The sequence below is a fragment of the Mauremys reevesii genome, linkage group 1, assembly GCF_016161935.1.
Source record: "Mauremys reevesii isolate NIE-2019 linkage group 1, ASM1616193v1, whole genome shotgun sequence".
Lineage (NCBI taxonomy): Eukaryota > Metazoa > Chordata > Testudines > Geoemydidae > Mauremys > Mauremys reevesii.
The window spans coordinates 198,110,176-198,130,818 of record NC_052623.1 but is presented as its reverse complement, the minus strand read 5'-3'; the positions used below and the strand labels follow the sequence as shown (position 1 = coordinate 198,130,818).

Sequence of the window (20,643 nt, the reverse complement as noted above, 5' to 3'; positions counted from 1 at the left end):
TTACATGTTAAGAGAAGGATATTAATACCATCAATCTGCACTGCTAGCTCAGTATCCCAGACACTCAGCCCTTTGGCAACTCTCTTATGTAATAGAACAGCATAATTAATGGTTTATAAAGGAAGTGTTCTGCATAACATAGTATTTCTATCAGCTGGTTTGTAATCGCTAAGCACATGAAAGTGAGGTTAACAAGCTCAAGGCCTGGTCAGCCATTGCTGGGGGTGGGGGAGTCATCCTTCCTCATCCCCCCGCAATATGGCAGCAGGTATTTCTAAACTCTGGCTCATAAAACACAGCGATCTCAGGGTTGTTTTCCACCATATTCCTGCCTGCTGAAAGTTGAAGTATCAGTCGATACCTATTTTGGAAAAGCAGCTGGAAAGGTTTGTGTATATCACCAGTGCCACCTGGTGTTGGACGAGAACAAAAGCAGTTAAGACATTTCCTTCTCAATTACCCTGGCCTTCAGCGGTAAGGGAGGGGAGTTCATTTTTTCAGTCCCCAAAATGCACACTCAATTTCACCCTGTTCATGGAATCTTTAGTGCTGTAATGATGCCTCTGTATCCATAATGCATTTCACTTTAAATATATGGGCTCATTTTGCAGGTAAATCAGCAGAGTGGCAAATATTTAAGTTGGAGCTGTCAATTTCTTACACACTTTGAGTCAAAATCAGATGGGATAGATCTGGTGCTGGACTTTGGTGAGGCTCTGCACTGGTGTAATACAGTAAGTCTCCTCTCTACTTTATCTTACACCCCTGCCTGGGAGCTTTTCTTGTTTCAACCCCACCCCTGTGCTTCCTCTCTGTATAACTTCCACACCCTTCAACGACTTTCATCCTTTATGCTACCTATGCATTTGGCGCTCTCTCTCTCTCTCTCTTTTTTTTTTTTAAACAAAATAACAAAATAGAATATACTGGCCAGTCCAGAATGAAGATCTCATCCACAGCAAATCAGAAGAGAGACAAATGTTGGTTTGTTGCAAGTTTCAGAATATAAATAAGTGTGAAGGGATAATAGTTATCTTACCTGCTGGGAGGGTTTATTTTTATTGTAAATCGAGTCAAATGTATTTGGTCCTTTGAACTGCTTCTTCACTGTGATGTACCAGAGTGTTCATTTTAGTTCACTTTGAGCAGCTGCCAGAAGATATGTAAAGGATTGTATTTTCAACCTCAGATACTCACAGCCCACCCTTCAGTACCTGATATCAAATGAGAATAAGGATGATCCAGTGATTTGGGAGCTAGTCTTGGACTCAGGAAACCTGGGTTCAATTTTCTCCTTTGCCACAGATGTCCTGTGTGTGACCTGGGCAAGTCTATGTCGTCTGACTGTGCTTCAGTTATCCACATGTAAAATGGGTTCAATAGCACTTCCTCACCTCACTGGGGTGCAGGGCCGCCCAGAGGATTCCGGGGGCCCGGGGTCTTCGGCGGCGGGGGGCCCTTCCGTTCCGGGACTCCGCCGAAGTGCCCCGAAGACCCGCGGCGGGGACCCCCCCCCACCGCCGAATTACCGCCGAAGCGGGACCCGCCGCCGAAGTGCAGCCCGGGCTTCGGCGGTAATTCTGCGGCGGGGGGGGCCCCGCCGCGGGTCTTCGGGGCACTTTGGCGGCGGGTCCTGGAAGGGAAGGGCCCCCTGCCGCCGAATTACCGCCGAAGACCGAGCTGAACTTCGGCGGCGGGTCCCGCTCCGTCTTCGGCGGTAATTCGCCAGCGGGGGGTCCTTCCGCCCCGGAGCGGAAGGACCCCCCGCCGGCGAAGACCGGGAGCAAAGAAGCTCCTGCGCCCGGCCCCGCAAGACTTTTCTGGGGCCCCCGGAGCGAGTGAGGGACCCCGCTCCAGGGGCCCCGAAAAACTCTCGTGGAGGCCCCTGTGGGGCTCGGGGCCTGGGGCAAATTGCCCCTCTTGCCCCCCCTCTGGGCGGCCCTGCTGGGGTGTTGTGAGGAGCAAGATTGTGAAGTGCTCGGATATTACAGTAACGGGAGCCAGAAGTGCCTAAATCTACCTATACAGAAATATTTAGATTAACTAGCTCAACCATCTTCCAATGGCTCCCAGAAAGATCCTAGTCTGGATCTTTCTTTCAGTTGCTGTACCCTCCCTTGATTGTGGTCCCAACACCATTTCTCAGCTGTCACAGTCTAAGCTTCCAGCAACTCCACCCTTTCAGACTTTACCCACCCAGCTGCTGATAGCTCCCATTGTCTTCCCATTCAACAACTAATGCCCCAAACCCAATATCTGTCAGAAAAAAGCCTTGTTTCCATTGTCCTCCTGGAAATTAAGTAGCAAAATTTGCTGCTGCTATCCCCCAAAAACCAAACAAACAAAAACAAAACCCACCACAAATTGCTGTAGCTTATTGAACTGTTGTTCTCTTCTCCTAGGAGGTAGAGTGTTTTATCCATTCTCTAACAAAAAGCTTCAGATTTTTCTGGATTTTTTTTTCGCCTCATGCTATTTGATACTTTGAACCAAATGTTACCTTGGGGCAGCAGACAAAAATAAAAATTTAATTAGCCGTTGAAATCAATAATTTTAAGCAGTGCTAGAAAAAATGATTTTTGTTATACCATTCGTCCTGCCCCAGCATTGCTATTTTTAGTCAAGGGTGTAAGTTGCATTATAATAATCATAATTTGAAATAAAAACAGCTTGTAGAGATGTGAGCTGAACAATCATGCCCTATTTCCTACCCACTTCATTTTGGCATTTCTGGGTTGAGCTGCCATGTGAAAGAGCAGATGTTTGTGAAAATGAAGAACACTGACAAAAAAGACTAGTTTTATAAGCACCTGAACAGGGATTCCATTTTAAATTAGAAAAATGGGCTATTTCTTATTGTATCAGAAGCAATTTATTATGCCCACTGTACCTTCAGTCACCCTAAGCAGTAGGGCTAGGCAGAAAACAAGAATTCTGTTCTGCAAAAAGGTTGAGGTTTGGGCATTTTTTTTGTTCCATCACTATAAGCGGAGTCTGAATGAGCTCTCCCCTGACATCTAGTGGTGAACTGTGGGAAAGGACTTCAGGAGCTGATCTCATTTTCATGGGCACACCTACCCTGCCTAGGTGCTCGGCATGATGGGATTACTTGCCCAAATGATCACTTGTGGCTGGTGTTGGATCCCCAGTTTCCTTGTTATTGGGGCAGGAGTAATAAAGGGTGGTTATCCTTGTTGTGTGAATTGAGGGCAGCAGAACTGTACCTGGCATACGCCAATGGAGGGACTTACCCTCAACTGAATGGCACTCACTAGGCAAGGGACATGGGTTCCAAAGCCCAGTGAGTTGAGAGAGAGTGGGGACAGGTACTTGTACCTGGCACTTTCATTGTTAAAACTTGTCTCTTGGGGATATGAAAAAACACCCCCCTGAATGACACAAGTTTTAACAACGAAAAGCGTGACATTAGTGGGAACTGTGCTCCCGGCAATGAAACTATCATCCCTCATTGGAGGTGGTTTTATTTTGTTGCCAGGAGAGCTGTCTCCCAGCAACAAAAAGTGGCTACACAGCACACCCTACAACAGCGCGGCTGCAGTGGCACAGCCATGCCATTGTAAGGTGTGCAGTGTAGACATAGCTTAAGTGCTACAGTGACAAAACTACACTGATGCAACTGTACCACTGCAGCACTATAAGTGTAGACAAGCCCTTACTTTCTCTCCCTCCCCCCGGCACCTGTTCCCTCTCTACCCAATCAGTCCAGGACCTGAGAGATCTTACCATGACATTTTTACTGAAACTACATTACATTTCCACAAAAAGTTTTTTGGTTTTGATGATGAGGTATTTTCTGTGGGTGTGGGTTTTTTGTTTGTTTGTTTTTGGTTTTTTAAGTCAAATTGCTAACTTATCTTCCTAATCAGTGGATGCTCTGACAAAATTCCTAGCTAGAAATCCTTCTTTTCTGAGACTGACTAAATGTTGGAATGACAATGCTTCTACAATGTAGACAGGAACCCAGGATACGTTCATCTATTACAGTGCCTTGCTTTCTACAAGTATAGCCCAATGTTATGGGCCCAGTCGCCTCTCACTCTAGTGCAGGGGTAGGCAACCTATGGCACAGGTGCCGAAGGCAGCATGCAAGCTGATTTTCAGTGGCACTCACACTGCTCGGGTCCTGGACACCAGTCTGGGGGGGTTCTGCATTTTAATTTAATTTTAAATGAAGCTTCTTAAACATTTTAAAAGCCTTATGTACTTTACATACAACAATAGTTTAGTTATACATTATAGACTTAGAGAAAGAGACCTTCTAAAAATGTTAAAATGTATTACTGGCATGCAGAACCTTAAATTAGAGTGAATAAATGAAGATTTGGCACACCACTTCTGAAAGGTTGCCGATCCCTGCTCTAGTGAATACCACCCTTAAGCCTAGGCAAATGAGAGCCATATCAGGTATATGGGTGAAATCCTGGCCCCAAAGTCCATTGCAAAACTCCAATTGGCTTCATTAGGGCCAATATTTCATCCTATGACTTTAACGAATGTATCCATCACTTTCGTCCTCTGAACCCCACTTTTTTGGGATCTACCCCTTGGAACCATGTGTAGGAATGACATACAAATCAGATTCAAATGGCTTTGCAAAACTGACAAGAAAATTGACTGGCCCAAACACTAACTCTGCTTATCTGCCACTTCTGCTGATAATTGAAAACTGATGATCTGTTACTCATCTGCCAAGAAACAAATTCCCTGGCTTGAATGGGCGAGAGGAATTTTGCAAGGCGAGATTAAAACGTGCTCCCCTGTCTGCTGGGAGTCAGGTGTCAACTTTTTGTTTGTGAACCACAAAATTAATTGCTCCACAATAGAATCAGATTCTATATTAATGAAAAATTGTGTTGTCACTTTGCTTCAATATCAGTAACTCAGCTAGCAAAACTGCTTTCATGAGCAGCTAGATAACAATCTACCCTTCATCCATCCTTCCCAATTACATTTTTCATTCTGATTTTTAAAAAAATGAACAGGAAAAAATGAAACTACAGAAAACTATGGAGTATCATATCATATGTTTCTTACAAGAACCCAGTTCTATAGAGACTAACTCTAGTGATGAGAGAGTAGTTGCATCTCCATGCTCAACCAGTCCTTGGAGACTCTGATGACAGTGCCAACAGCAAGGGCCAATTAGACCCAGTTGTTGTCATGGTTTCTTTGCGATGTGGACATCTCTCCACTTGGAACTGGGCTGAGATCACCAAACTCATGTCACAGTAAACCTCTTTCAAAGGGTAGCAGCTTTTTGGCTGCTACTCAGTTGGCCTACCTTTTGAATCTGTGATCTAGAAGAAAAAGGCTTCAACATCCTGTTAATCCGTTAACAAAAATGGTCTGTAAAAATGGAGAACAGCCAGTGTCTCAAAATATCCTTAATTATATATCTCCTTAGTCTATCCTTACTCGGTGTCAAACCAGGACCCTGTGTCTGTTAGCTTACTCATTTGCCCTGAGTTATTTGTTTCCATTGATACGGCACCCAAAAGGACTGTGGTCTGGCCAAAAATAGGTGGAATTTTATTTTAAAAAAAAAAAACTTGTTTCATTGTGATACTATAAAAGTAAGATGATTTTGAATGAAAATGTTGAGCATTAGAATTTTCAGTCAACCCAAACATTCATTCGGGAGCAATCTGGCTGCACATGAGATCGCTCATGTCTGCTTACAAATCCAGAGATCCAAGTGCAAAATCTAGCACAGTGAGGCTCCACGTGGCAAGTAACGCTGCCTGAAAGGCTTTGGGACGATGAATCGGTGTATAGATTTACAATGAAAGACAGTATTTTCTAAGCTGGCAAAAATAACCTACATAAAGGAAGAGTATGTCAATTTTGCCTAAAAAAGTGTGGCTCTGAAATTCCCAGCAGTGAAAAATATCTCAATAGGAATTACCTGGAAAATGTATCTGAACTTTAATTTGACATCTTTTGAAACATCACCATTTTCTTTTAATTACTGTACAGGGCTGAATGAACAATTCACAGTGAATGGTTTACTTGGGGGTATAGTGGGGCTTATAACTATGTCTATGCAGCAGCTGTGAGATGCAATTCCCAGCTCCGGTAGACATATGCTAGCTTGGCTTGTGCTAGCATGAGTGGCGGCTTGGGCTAGCCCCCAAGTACATATCGGGAGGGTGGACAGGCTCCTACTCAGATAGCTAGCTTGAGCCGCTGCCTGTGTCGCTGCAGCCACGTAGCTATTTTTAGCGCACTAGCTTGAGTGTAGCTAGCTTGTCTGTCTACCTGTGCTGGGAATCGCACCTCCCAGCTGCAGTGAAGGCTATCTGAACCATGGGCCAAAGTGCACAGGAGTAACTGGGTCCTCCATGCAGTAGGTGGGTGCATGTTGGTCAGAGCTTTTGCTACTCGCTCATTGGCCACAGGGGATGAGCCTGTGTGTGTGTGTTGGGGTGGGAGCATTAGTAATTAACTACTGATATAGCGCTGCAGGAAATAACTCGCCCCCAGGAGCAGGGGAGGAATTATGACCAAGAGGGCAATCTCTGCATCACAATGCCACTCGATGGGGTGGGGTCTTACTGTCTATTACTTCACTGTGTGGCTGTGTAGGGCCCAGAGACGGTCTCTCACAACACAAGAAAGGGCAATAATAAGCAGCATGAGCTGTCTTCTCTCAGGTAAACAGATTATCAAGGAGTCGATTTTCTGATTTGAAGTCAGAACATGGCACCTTAAAACGACTTTATTTTTAAATGCTTAAACCTAGCTCGCAGATGCAGGGCTAGCTATAGACTGAACACTGGACATGTGTGTCGGAAGTTCAGATAGACAAATATCTCTCACAACCAGATCAATGAATGCAGATCTGTGAAAATCCAAGGGAAAAGTCAGGCATGTGCTGCTAACCAATCATGTCAAGAGGTCCACTAAACTTTCATCCTCAGAACTTTTTTTCCTTCCACAGCACAGGAACTGGCCCATAGTATCAAGAGCAAATATTTATACCGTCCATTCAATCTGTCTAAATGCTTTAACATTTATTGTACAATTATTGTCCTGCAGCGTAACTAAAGTAGATAGACCTTAACTGTCTCCTAAACTAAGGCATTCTTAAAGTGCCTGTTGTATATAACGAAGTGCCAACTTATTCCACTTCCAGATAGTATATGTGCAATAAGAGTTAACTATAAATAGGTCCAGCACTGAATGTTGTCAGAAATCTTTTTTTTTTGACTATCCAAAAGACTTGCCACCATTTACAGTGCTCCTCTACTCTCTGTTCAGTAATCAGTTTTCTGTCCAGGTTATTATTCTGACTCTGATTCCAGAAGCTAGCATTTCATTCATTAACTTCTCATGCAAAGCCTTGTCAAAAGACTTTCTGAAGCCCAGGTTAAATTACAGCAGCCTCATGACCCTCATTTCATTTCTTGGTCACCTCATTAACTAACTCTATCAGATTTTTCTGACAAGGCCTCTTTTTCGTGAACCCCCTCACTGACAGTCTCCCTGTATAATGAGCTAAGTAGTTTTGTTCCTTTAGAAAGATTCCCAAATCTTTTCTAGGACAAAAGCAGATCTATTAAATTAGGTACTTACATGGCCCTCAGCATCTTCATGCCTGTAATTCACTGCATCACCTCTATTTCCCTGTTAGAGAATAAAGGGATATTGTTTCAGCTTCTCTCCATTCATCGAGAGCCTTAGCATTGGGAAGGTTCATGTACACACTGCCACTTATGTTAGTATAACTTATGTCGCTTGGAGATGGGAATAAGGCCATGTCTATACATACAGCTGCGCCGCTGTAATGTGTCTGGTTAAGACGCTCTATGCTGATGGGCAAGAGCTCTCCTGTCGGCATTAAAAAAAACCCCACCTCTGCGAGCAGCATAAGCTGTGTTGGCGGAAGAAGCTCTTCTACCGACTGAATGCTGTGCACATGAACATTTTTGCCAATATAATTTATTTCCTCAATGGGGTGGAATATTCATACCCCTGAGTTTTGCCAACATAGGCTGTCGTGTAGACATAGGCTATGCCACCACCTTGAGTGACGTAAGTTACACCGATCTAAGTGCCGGTGTGGAGAGCTCCCACTGACATAGCTACTGCCTCTTGTGGGGCCTGGAGTAAAGTCGATGGGAGAGCTTTCTAGTTGTTGATTGCCCATCTTCTATTTTATTCCTTTACACTGTAACTGAGGTTAAAAAATAAAAAATCACCACCCATCAATTACAGCAAACTTTTGGATGGTGTTGTGTGTTCTCGTCCATGTTTCCAGCTTAATTTATACAGGCCAATGGAAATGGCCAGCCATGGAAGGGAACTCACGTTAGTGTCATAACCAGTGCAGTGAGCTCTGAGAGGGTCCTGGAGTTGTTTTTTCCACATCACCAACACAGGCCTGTGCCTAATAGGCATAATCTGGCCTTGTGTATAGCACACTATTACTGCAGATAAAATGGATGTGCAGTACAGTTAGTGCAGTACCACACATAAACATATTTATATGCAAACCTTGTTTAGAAATTGAAGACTTGACTATGTTACAAACAAAATGCAGTGGTAGACTGATGCCATGAAGGATCTTAAATCACTATTTTCTATTAAATAATCACATACTTTATTGCTCTATTTAGCTTTCTAAATTGCATGTTTCATTTTGATTTGATGAAACTGGTACATTGCCATTACTTATGAGTCCAAGAACCGTCAGCAAATTTTAAGTGAATGTGCTGATTAAATAGGAAAAAAAATAGCTGGGGCCTCCTACACAGACCAGAGAGAGGGATATTTTCATGTACTGAAGCCTGTTATGCATCCCTCAAACCATCTATATGAATACCTATAATAGACAATTTTTGTGGTCTTTAGCTCAGAGGATATATTTGGGGTGACTATAATAACCTTGAGGTTTTGGATACTGTAACTTACCTGCCATTGTCTTCATTTCTAGTCTGTCATTTCCACAATGTTCTATTTATTCCTTTAAATAAAATAGCCTGTCTCCATTTTCTGCTTCACTCATCTTTTCCTACATACAGTGGGTGACGCTGGCAGCTCTCCACCAAAGCTGTTGCTGCTTCTGCAGTTGCAGAAATCAGATTCTGCTGCATAAGCCTTTTTTTAAATTATATATAAAATTAGGGGGAGTGCATGAAATTAATTGATGAAATCTCACCTCAGGTACTGGTGGAAAACATAAATGGATGCCACAATCATAACAATCAACAAAGGCATCTACCCCGGTCTCACCGGGGGGGTGTGAGTGCCTCATAAGAATAGAAGTTCAGTGGGAGTTGGACACTTAACTCATTTAGGCTCCTTTGAAAATCCCAACTTGGATGGATATTGTAGACTTAACTCTCTTCTCAGCCCAAATGTGATCGTGCCTGAATGGTAACTTCATGCAGAAGCCAACCTGTCTCCAGGTAAAGCATCTTCAGGCTTTGGAAATTACCACCAACTGGGCAAGTCTCTCTTAGGATTTCTTTGTTTGGATGCAAATTTCTGTCATTTGTCAGGTGGTTAATTTTCAAGTTTTGTGATCCCCTTCGTTAATAAGGCCACTCAAAGAATGCATGCTGTGCTTTTATTGCTACATCTTACTCATTAGTAATTAACAGTTTTACAGATGGTTGTGATGCCTAACCGTATTTTTTCAGTTTGAACTTCTACAACTTATGGATGTGGTTTAACATACCATTTAAAATTCAAAGCCCCCCTTGAAGAAAACATGCTTATCTGCTGTAGAAAATGCCTTTCATTTAGCATGTCCAGACAGTGGACAGGACTGGGAGGTACTTTTTTTTTTTTAAAAATACACTTCAGATCAAAGTATGCAGTCAGTGACTGACAACCACTGCAAATTATGGCATTGTGAAATACAAGCATGTTAAATGACAAGGAAACCCCAACATTGCTGGGGATAATTAATTAAAATGATGTTTTCTGCAATAAAGGTGAATGCAAATAAAGGCAAGATAATCTCTGATTGACACTTGGCTCCTACACAACTTGACTGTGATCAGACAAGGTCCCGACAAGCACACCAGCTTGACGAGAACTATTCTCCCAACACTAGTGGGCCCCAAAGTCAGAGCAGCTGCTTGCAAAATGAGATCAGTTTAGATGGCTAAAACGCAGACCAATAATCAGGAACTATAGCCTATAGTATAGCCTAACTATAGTATTTGGTGGTTGTCAGCCATATATTTGAACACAGTCACTATGGCATGGAATTCTTATGGGCGAAGCCCAGTCAAAGGGAATTATTTTTGTCCCTACTATACTGTAGTTACTGTTAAAAGGGCAACATTTGCCCCAAGTAACTGACATCAGAGATTCTGCAGAAATGTAATGTACTCAGGATGGTACCCAGATGCCATAATGACTGGCAATATGTTAGATAGCAATATAAATAGTGCTGTGTGGTAGCTGTTACACTGAGATAGAATTAATATTTACTCTGTGTATCTAAGTTCTTGCACAGGGACTTTAGTTTTCAATGAGATTCATTTACAAGGATTCCCATCAGACATTACAGGGATACACAGGATATACTGTACCATTCCACTTTCTTCCACTTAAAAAATACCCCTCTTTCTGTCTATGCAATTGTTCCAAATAGGACAGTAATCGGAAATGGGAAAGATCTGATATATTTCACTGTTAGTATTTTTTTTTAATGATATTCATCCTCAGTTGTCCCAAACTTCATTTTATCCCCTTGATCCCACTTCTGTCCCCTTGACGCCAATCCAAATAATTCCTTTCCCATCTACTGTTTACACCATTCAAATTAACTGAGTGAGAGAGAGAGAGAAAGAGAGAGAGAGAGTGTCACCATTTGGCCACTCTGTATGATACATGGGGTCAAATTCGAATTCACCATATGCTCAAGGGTGTAAGTCAGGGCAGAACGTTGCTCACTGGGCTCTTTACATCATAAGCCAGTCCCTCCAGACTTGCTTTCCAGTTGCTGAATCCTTTTCCTCTCTAGCACAAGTGAAACACAAAGCTATTGCTCTTATATTGCTACCACCCTAAATAACTTGAGCAAAAATCAATGACGAAGATGAAGGAATGATACTGCTTTGACCCCTGGGTTGCTTGTAGCGCACAACAGACTTGGCTAAATATCCACCAGAAAATGAGAGTAAAAATATCAGAGGTCATTACTAGCCAGACCCGTAACTGACAGGGATATAAAACCATATGCTGGTGACAGCATGAAACTTAGACCGAAACTCATGTGATCTCTTCCTGGATGTGCCAGTGAACTGTCTGACCTTGGGCAAGTCACTTAACCTCTGAATTTTATTTGTAAAATTGGAGATATTTTCATACTTCACAAGAATCTCTGAGACAAAATGAAATAATTATGTCAAGCACTTTGAACTCCTCAGACAAACGATAGTATAGGAGAGCAAAGTATCATTTCCACTTATAATATAACAATATGCTTTTTAGACGGTACAGTCTATTTGCAACCCACAGTGCAGAACAAGCTGAATAATCTTCTGGTGCTACAGTCTAGCTGCTATTAGATGCACTAGAAGAGCTCCTCAGCTGGCATAGATCCACAGCAGTCAATGGAGCATCACTTGTTTACCTCAGCAAAGGACTTGGCCCATTGTTAGGCCATCCAAAAAAAAGTTAGTGAGCCATTTAGGTTGCATAAATTATGCACATTAAAGTGGCATACTCTGACTCAAATTAGTATTTTCAAGTACTGAATACGTATTCAATGTAAGTAGAGATGGGCAAATTATGGGAAAAATACTTGTTAATTTATGTGAAGAAAAAATCACCAAATTCATCAAGTAAATTACTTGGTGAATGTTATTCAGCCAACTCTAACTAATCTGAGATATAAAAGGAGAAGAATGGACTAAAGTCTGTGTGTTTGCTTTACAGGATTTTGAGCATTGATTTCAGCACAACTGTATAGGGACTAATTCAGCACATAATCTGTCCCCTTGATTCTAGAAAAGGACAGCAGTTCATGAGAGTTGCAGTCAAGAAACAAACTAAGGGTTAAGAAGTGTGCAGTCATTGCATATCTCTGGGCCTATTAATCTATCCATTCATGTGGGATTTATGCACAATATTTGGTGGGGATTTGCAGAGAAAATGTGCACGTCTAACTCCCATTAGCATTAACAGGAGTCATGCATGCAAATGTCTTGCACATTGATGGGAGAATAAACCCCCTTGAAGTGTGGAAAATACGACTATGAATGAAGTTCATGGTACACTTTAACACTAACAGAAGTCAATCTAAACAGTCAATACACAATTTCCTCCTAGTCATTAATATGGCATACACAGACCTCTCCAGCAGCAAGGACACTCTCTCTCTTTCTACATCCTTTTTTTCCCCCCCATTCCTACTCTTCCCTTCTATTTTCTTCTCCCTTTTCAATGTTTGCCTTTACCAAAAAATATAGGGCTAGATTCTCAGCTGTTTTAAATCAGCACTGCTCCGTTAACTACGCTGATTTACACTAGTGAAGGATCTGGCCAATAGTTTTTAGAATTTCTCATACCATACCATGCCATACCATAGGTCTGTTTCCTTGTTCTCATTGTAACCCATGTGCCTAATAGGGACTCTAAGAGACCCATTGTGGGGAGGTAGGAGTGTGTTGTGTCTGGGTCATTGCTGCTAGGCAGATTAAGCACTCCACATCCAGAAGCTTCTGGAATTGGGTGCAGTAGTTTTGGGTCTGCTCCAATAGGTTCCCTGTTGTTGAGGTCAGACTCAGCCAGGGCAGCTGCTTTGTGGAAGGCCATGTGCCCTGTGTGAGTTGGGAGAAGCTGAGCCTAGGAGCAGGAAGCAGGCTGTTGTTCCTACTTCTGAAACATTTTGTAGCAGATTAGTGATATTAAACCCTCTAACAGGGAAGCATGGGCAATGCTAATTATAGCAAAGGGAAATTGGGAGGGAAAATAACTTCTATTTTAATTGTATGCTTTGAATGTTGTTTTCATTTTAGCCAAACTGGTCTAGTTAAATTGTCTCAACTAGTCTGAGTCACCAACTTTTATTTAAATATAGTAATGGGGAAAGAGTCATTTATATTGTGCTATTCTCAGTTTTGTATTTTCTTGTAGCAGGGTTTTCTTTATACACTTAACTGAGTGCTTGGTTAATCAGTCAGCTGACTGGCTTGCAGTGATTTCAGCAGAGGAAGCGTCTGCATGGATTCCAACTGAAGATTCCTACAAGCAAGTGGAGGGAAGATGTTTTAGACTCAGCAGACTGTATACATTTTGGTGATCAAAGGCTAACTGACACTTAGGTGAACAAAACCTAAGTTTTTGGGAGCTCTCACTTTCTTCTCACTGTATTTCTCTGGGGACCGAACTGTTCAGATATTATTTTTTCTTTATGTATAATTCTGAAGGTAATGTCTGTGGATTATAAAATACCCATGTCATGCTGTAAAAATTAGATTGTTTCTTTATCATAAGGTTTTATAAAGTTATTAAATTAAATTCATTTATTTAGTTCCTTTTGGACTTGAATGTAGGGAGGCTGACCCTGTGCAATCCTTGCTGAAAATCCATAGAGGCCGAACTCTGGATCTCCAGCTACTTTCTATGGGAGTTGCTTTTTTTTCTTTTTAAGGCACTGGAGATGAAAAATGAAGTGAACTCTAGCCCACCCAAAGGTTACACCATCACATGCTTGTTCAGTTGATGGAATTAGGAGCAGAGGAGGCAGGGTGGGACTATATCAGGTTGGTTGCAGTAGGAGAGGAGAAAAATGCTCCAAACTGTATGCCTTAAATAAGGGCCATTAGTGAGTGTGTTTACTGCAGGTCCCAGTGAGACTAAACTCTTACAAATAGGGTGACCAGACAGCAAGTGTGAAAAATCAGGACAGGGGTGGGGAGTAATAGGCACCTACATAAGACAAAGCCCCAAATATTGGGACTGTCTCTATAAAATCAGGACATCTGGTCACCTACTTACAAATTGTGTTGTTACTTGGATAGAAACCTACAGGTAAAATCCCAAGGAGCTGACAGGAGTGGAGTGATTAATCAGTAGGTGGCACTCTTCCCTTTGACTCAGCATTGGCTCAGTGCCCAAGCATAGAAGCCAAATTTTTAGCTGGCGTAAAGCAGTATAGGTCAAATGAAGTCAATAGCTAGTCTGATTTACACCAGCTAGTTCAGGTCTCTGAGCACATGTCTCAACACCAAAGATCCCAGGATATTTTTTTGAGATGAGTACTACTTGTAGGCTCTAATTGAATTTGAGCTCTGGTGATTGGATTCTGCCTACCTAAATCCTCCCTGCAGCTTCATTTGTATATGGTAGTATTATGTCACTTCCTGGACTACACACTTGTATAATGTTCCTGTGCAATGTTAATCAGGTATGACACGGCATCCTAAACTTGTCATGTTTCAAAGAGAGGAATGGTGATTCTTCTATGAATACAGTAGAACCTCAGAGTTACAAACACTTCAGGAATGGAGGTTGTTCGTAACTCTGAAGTTACAAATGAAAAAGTTTACAACTAAACATTGACTTAATACACCTTTGAAAGTTTACTATGCAGAAGAAAAATGCTGCTTCCCCCTTTTTTTAGTAGTTTAAAACAGCACTGAACTGTAGTTGCTTTTTTCTCCCTCTGCTGCTGTCTGATTGTGTAGTTCTGCTTCCAAATGACGTGTGTGGTTGACTGCTGAGTTTGTAACTCTGAGGTTCTACTGTGGTTTGGAAAGCGGCTTAGTATCTTTCTTTCAGAAGGATCCTCTCTCTTCGTCTGTGTTTGTACAGCACAAAGGGGCCCTGATCCTGACTGGAGCCTTTGAGTGCCACTGTAATATTAGTGATAATGTTAGGTCTTGTTTGCACTGAGACGGAATGTGGGGCAAGCTGGGGACTGAATCTACGGCACACTCATTGGGCCATGTGGACACAGCTCCTGTGCTCCCAAAGTTTCCCAGTAAGCATTGACTTGCTGCTATTCCGCGATACGTCAAAGCACACGACAGAACTTTTAGAGTGCAGTAGTAGGGTCAGTAAGTAGTACAGCAAGTGCACTGTAGATAAACACTCCAGCATGCCAGGCACTCAGTTGCCCTGTAGACAAGCCCTTAGTTATCCATTTAATTTGCTCAGCTGACTTTTGGTTGGCAGCATTTGGAGTGTTGGGACAGGGCCAAACACTGTTGTCATCTGGAGCGCGGCGCCATATGGTTGTGGTTTTTATAAAGGTGATCAACCAAGTGATCAGAAACTGTCACTGGATTCCGCAACGTTCACTTTCCTCCACATGGCTCTGTTTCTCCTTTTTCTTTGAAATCGTGTCAGTGGAACAGACGCACTTCCCTGCAGCATTGCAGAGGGAGATCACCTCGTCTAAAGTAATGCTGCAGGGATGTCCTAGCAACCACAGTTTCCAAATGATCATTGCCTTAGAAGGGAAGGTGGTATGTTTTTTGTTTTGTTTTTAAATCCCCTTCTTTTTATATCTCTGACTCCAAAATGGATACTTAATTCATTGCACCTGTAGTCAATTATCCAGTCAAAACAATTGCTATTTCACGGTGATTAGTTGATTTGCCAATATGACAAGTAGCTGGGTTTTCAATGGCCAAGTAGCAGAGTATGAAGGTATGAAATCTTCCAAATACAGATTTTTCTTCATTAAAAACATACACATTCCTGTTTCTAAATAAGGATTCCTTCTTCTAAAATAAGAATACAAGTCTTTTTGGTTCTAAATGGAGACTCTGCAATGGGTTTTTTTTTGTTTTGTTTTTTTTTAAATGTCATATGACTATGCTGGGCAAATGTTCTCAGTGAAAAACAATTTCTTTTCTCTTGTTAGCCAGGATTCAAACCGTTTGGGGCACTGAATGTTCCGGATTCCTGAGGAAAATGACACCACACCACAACTTCTGTGACACTTTAGATAAACCTTGTTCATCCATGTCTGTGAGTTTCAAATCTTGGCTTTCCCTCAGTACACAGGCTGTTGAAATATGAGAGACTATTGGCCAAGTATAATGTGTTTTGATATCTCATATAAAAGTTACATTGAAAATATAAGAAGAATCTACATTGGACCTGATCCTGCCCTCAGTTGTGTGGATGTAGATCAAGATTAACTCCACCAAAGTCAATGGAGTTACACCAATGTAAAACCAGTGTAAATGATATCAGAAGAAGACTCATAGTGGTTTTCATATGTAAATAAATTAAGGTGTTGATCTTCTTTGTGTTTTAAAAGATTTATAGTATTTCACTGGAAACAAGCAAAGCCTTGTTTTGTTAATCGTTTCTTGCAACAGTATACCTGCTGAAAATGGTTCCTTTTCAGCCATAGTTGCTTTGGATTCTTTCTACATTGCACAATTATTACTAAATTGTTACTAAAACTGAATAGCAAGATGAAAATATTACTGATGAGGAATATGCTTCCCTTTCCTTGCTTTAATATGTTTGTGTGGATACAGAAAATGGGTTGTACCCATGGAACTGGTTTCTAGGAGCTGTAGTTACTTATTTTATTGGCATACATTTGTTATAATTTATATGAATGAGATAATTATATGATGTTAGTATGGCAGTGTGGAAGATGGTGCGTGAATTTTTTTGGCCAGATTCTCAGTTGGTGTGAAATGATGTAGCATCATTGAAGTCAATGTGCCTGTGTTGATTTACACCATTTGAGGGTCTGGCTTAATATTTAGAAAAGAGGTTGATTGCAAAATACTTAATGTTCTGAAAGACATTTTCAACATTCTTTCAGCACGCTGAATTCCCAATCAAATCACTATGTACTCTATTATTCACATAGACCTCTGCAGTTAGCTTACTGGTTCTGCTTATGAAAGATCATTGCCCATTTCCTTTGCACGAATCATTAAGGGCTGTATCCAGTTCTGTTCTGCACCCCACCTGCATGAAAGCCTGTGAAACAGTTGGCTGAAGGTTGCTAAAGGTTGGCATTTTATGACACATTCCACAGGAATTTTCAAAGCAAGGCAAATAAACATTTCATTGTTAAAATGTCTCTCTTTCTATTCCAGTATGCACAACTTCACCTAATTCAACACAGACCGAAACTTCTCTTTGTGCACCCAAGGAACCATGGCCATTTGAGATTAATCCAGCACAGCACTGGGATGTCACTAGTATACGTGCTGAACTATGGGTGAATAAATGTAGCACACTGGGCATTTCTGACTGGGTATCATACACCTGTACTTGAAGCACATCCATGGTGTCTCGCCTCACTACAGTCATGTCCATCTGCTTGGAAGGCACTATATTCACTCACAGGTGCTGCAAGCAGGACCATTAGACTTTATTTGCCCGACAAAGATAGAGTTGGAATGCATAACGCTGCCATCTCGTTGGTAGAAAGCTCTCATTACTGCATGCGATTATGAGGAAACGCTGCCTGTTATATTTTAATACATATATATAGACACTTACCAGACCAGCCAAGGAAATGTGAAAAGAAGGAAGCTGCATAGTTCTCTGTGGAGACCAACAGTGACGCCTGCAGAGGAAACAGCTCAAGCTAGCAAAATAAGGGTCAATTTGACTTCAGTCATGTTTATCCAGGAATTGTCCTCTTTTTCTTGACATATCTTAAGTATAAAATTTGGGTATGAATAAAGTATATTTGCAGGAATGTGAGATGTGATTTTTAGTAAGTGGCATGATTACCTTTGAATTGATACCAAACCAATACAAAAGCATAGTAATGTTGGAGGCCAGCTCCCATTGGGAGTTGCATATGCTAACCTTGAGAACACACTCGATCCCAAGTATTTAATTCACTGCTCCCCTGAGAAGTATGTTTGGAATAACAGTAAGCAAGGGGCAAAACCAGTCTGACCACCTTGAAAGAATAGTGAACTGAGAAATCTTTTTTCTTCTTCTTGTCCAGAAGGAAGTAGCATAAGGACTCTGCATGGAAGTGCAAAGACAAATGAAAAAGAAAATTTAAAAGAAACAATTAACCAAACTTTAGTAAATATCAGAGTTTTGGTTTGATTTCAATTTGAGATTGGGGCAAATGTTGTGTAAGGGGTGTTATTATTTAAATACTTTCTATATATACCATCTTCCAAAGAGGGGAGTCTGAATTCTTACCCAGCACGAGGAGGGTCAAGAGGATGTCAGAATTTGAATCTCAGCACAGTGTGAGCAGCAGAAAGAAAACTTTTTTTTCCTCCAGAATCAAGTTTAAGATCCTTGGTGCTCAAGCAGCTCAAGCCCCACGATGTTTCATGGACCAAACTGCAGAAATCAGTCTTTTATCTGAGTTGAGCCCTCACCGACGATCATGAAAGCAGACTTGAAAGCAAGTCATACTCTCCTTTGTTCTTCCTTATCCACCTGCTTGCTTGCTTCTCTGATCTACATCTGAAAAAGGGTTTTGTTCAAATGCAGTGTAAGATATGACAATATAGCAGCAGATCTAAATCCAAATTGTTACATCCAATAGATGCAGTGTCAGTCTCCATAAAGAAAACAGCAAAGGAAAAGCTGCTTGAAAGTTTTGCAGTAATCATAAGACAAGAAATTCACAGGTTCATTTCCTACAGGAACCCAATATTATATGACTTTAATAACTCAAAACTGTAGCTCTTGGTACATATTTTAGAACATGGTCCAGGCCACAGGATTTTTTTTCTTCAATGGGAGGCACGAAATCACCTTGTGCTATGATTTAATCATATCTCACAAGCTAAGCTGTATAGGGCCGGGTCGCTATGTGGATGAGAGAGATCTGGGTAAACCCCCATGATGTTATGAGAGGTAGTTCTGAGGGTTCAATATATCACATGCTTTTCTGTGATCCAGTGTTAAAACTGGGCCCTAGCAGGGTGTGAGGGCCTCTGAGGTGTTGTCAGGGTCATCTTTCAGACAAAACCCAAGATCCTGAGCATTTGTGACAGCAGTGGGGGTTAGTGGATCCAACATACCGCCAAGAGTTACTACTGCTCAAAAGAGACAAATATTTAATGAACACTTTTAGTAACTTTTTGGGCCCCAATTTTCATCAATATCTAGCTCACCTCTAGTCACTACTATTATTATTTAATTCATATATAGATGTGCATGACATTTTACAATACAGATAAAGTTTGCTCCCTGCCCGGAAGCTCTTACCATCAGGAAAGCATACCTATTCAGGAAGGGCACTGGAGGATATATTTAACTTCAAGCCAATAGGACTAAAGCACCTGATTAAATTAAGCAACGTGCTTTCCTGGATAGGGATGAATTTATTAATGAAATGAAAAGAAACCGCTTTTTGGAAAGAAGTCTTATTTATTTGTTCTGGGCACAAATACAACTCAAAGTCCTGTAACTGAGGCCCACGTCACCTCTGGACTGCTTACTTGCAAAATTCCAAACAGGAACAGGCCTGGGGAAACTGGATATGTTGCGTTTGTAGTGTACAGTGCATCACCTCTCCAGGAATGAAGAGCGGTTAGATTCTAGCAGTAGAACCTCCCTGAGGAAGCTAATCTGTTGACCTGTTTCTTTACTGGTAATCAAGTACAGCTGTTCTGTCTCCATTGACGTGCAAATCCAGGAAATACCCTGGATCGTAGCCTCGCACCTCATGAGTAGAGACTACTCCAACTTACTAAGGAAGCTGGGACTTGATACCCTATCCATTCAAAATGCAGCTGCTAAAATCTTCTGTTTTGCCTGTTGCGCTTATCACACGATCCTTTCTTTTAGTCTTTTAATTGCTGTGCTACCTTTTCCTATTTTTTCACTGTACGTCCTGTCTCCACCTTGAAGGCCCTTCACAGCCCTGTCCCTCCCTCGGCCACTCTCTCTAGTCTCTCATCTCGGAACATTAACTTAGCGTGCCTTCAGTGAGTGGATGTAATAAAAACGAATCGGTTGTTTGCAATACTCCTAATCAAGGTGTTCATGTTTCTTTCTCCAAAGAGCTGTAACATCATAAAAAAAAAAAGTGGCTTTCTATGACATGGGCTTCACTCACTCTTAAAATTCATTAACTCCATCACTAGATTATAGCTGGGCAAATAATGTTATTTGTAGTGGAAAGTCATAGTCAGTCATGTCTGGGCCAGGGAAAGAGAGTGAGATTTTTCTCTATAGCCTGTTGGTTGTTTAGGATAGTCATCTGGGATGTGAGAGAACCAAGTTCAAATCTCTGCTCCATTGACTATTTATACATGGTGTAACAGCTTCAACAGGAAAGACCCACATTCAGCCTAACCACTGGGCTATCGGACCAGAGCCAAGTGCTTAGGGTGCTCTCCAGCAATGTGGGAGATCCAAGTCCAAATCCCTTCTCCACATCGGGCAGTGAGGTCAGTTGAATCTGGGTCTCCTTCCCCTCACCCTGCATTTTGTGAATCTAGTTCTTTGCTTTTCTGAAAACCAAATGGAAAAACTCCAGGTGGGGGAAAAATATTTCATTTTAATGCTACCAAAATATTTTGAGTTTTTTGGTTCAGTCTAACTTATTCAGCAAAACTGACATGATTTTGTGAATAATTTCAGTCAACTAAATCTGCGTTTTTCAGCAAATAAAGTTTATTCAGCTCTATGCTTAATAAATATTACACTTAGTCTAGCATAGATAAGTTACTCTATCAAATTTTACTC

The 20,643-nt window shown here is 41.4% G+C and overlaps 1 long non-coding RNA gene across 5 annotated transcripts; it reads left to right on the top strand.

The window, feature by feature from the left end:
• The first annotated feature begins 258 nt into the window (after nucleotides 1-258).
• On the top strand, nucleotides 259-18,139 carry LOC120385773. 5 transcript variants are annotated; one of them, XR_005589395.1, is made up of 5 exons: nucleotides 259-386; nucleotides 612-734; nucleotides 13,120-13,307; nucleotides 15,861-15,963; nucleotides 17,061-18,139. It is a non-coding gene; the product is annotated as an uncharacterized LOC120385773 (long non-coding RNA). The 5 variants fall into 5 exon arrangements; XR_005589394.1 differs by having other exon boundaries at nucleotides 15,857-15,963; XR_005589391.1 differs by lacking the exon at nucleotides 17,061-18,139 and having other exon boundaries at nucleotides 15,861-16,243.
• The last annotated feature ends 2,504 nt before the right edge of the window (nucleotides 18,140-20,643 follow it).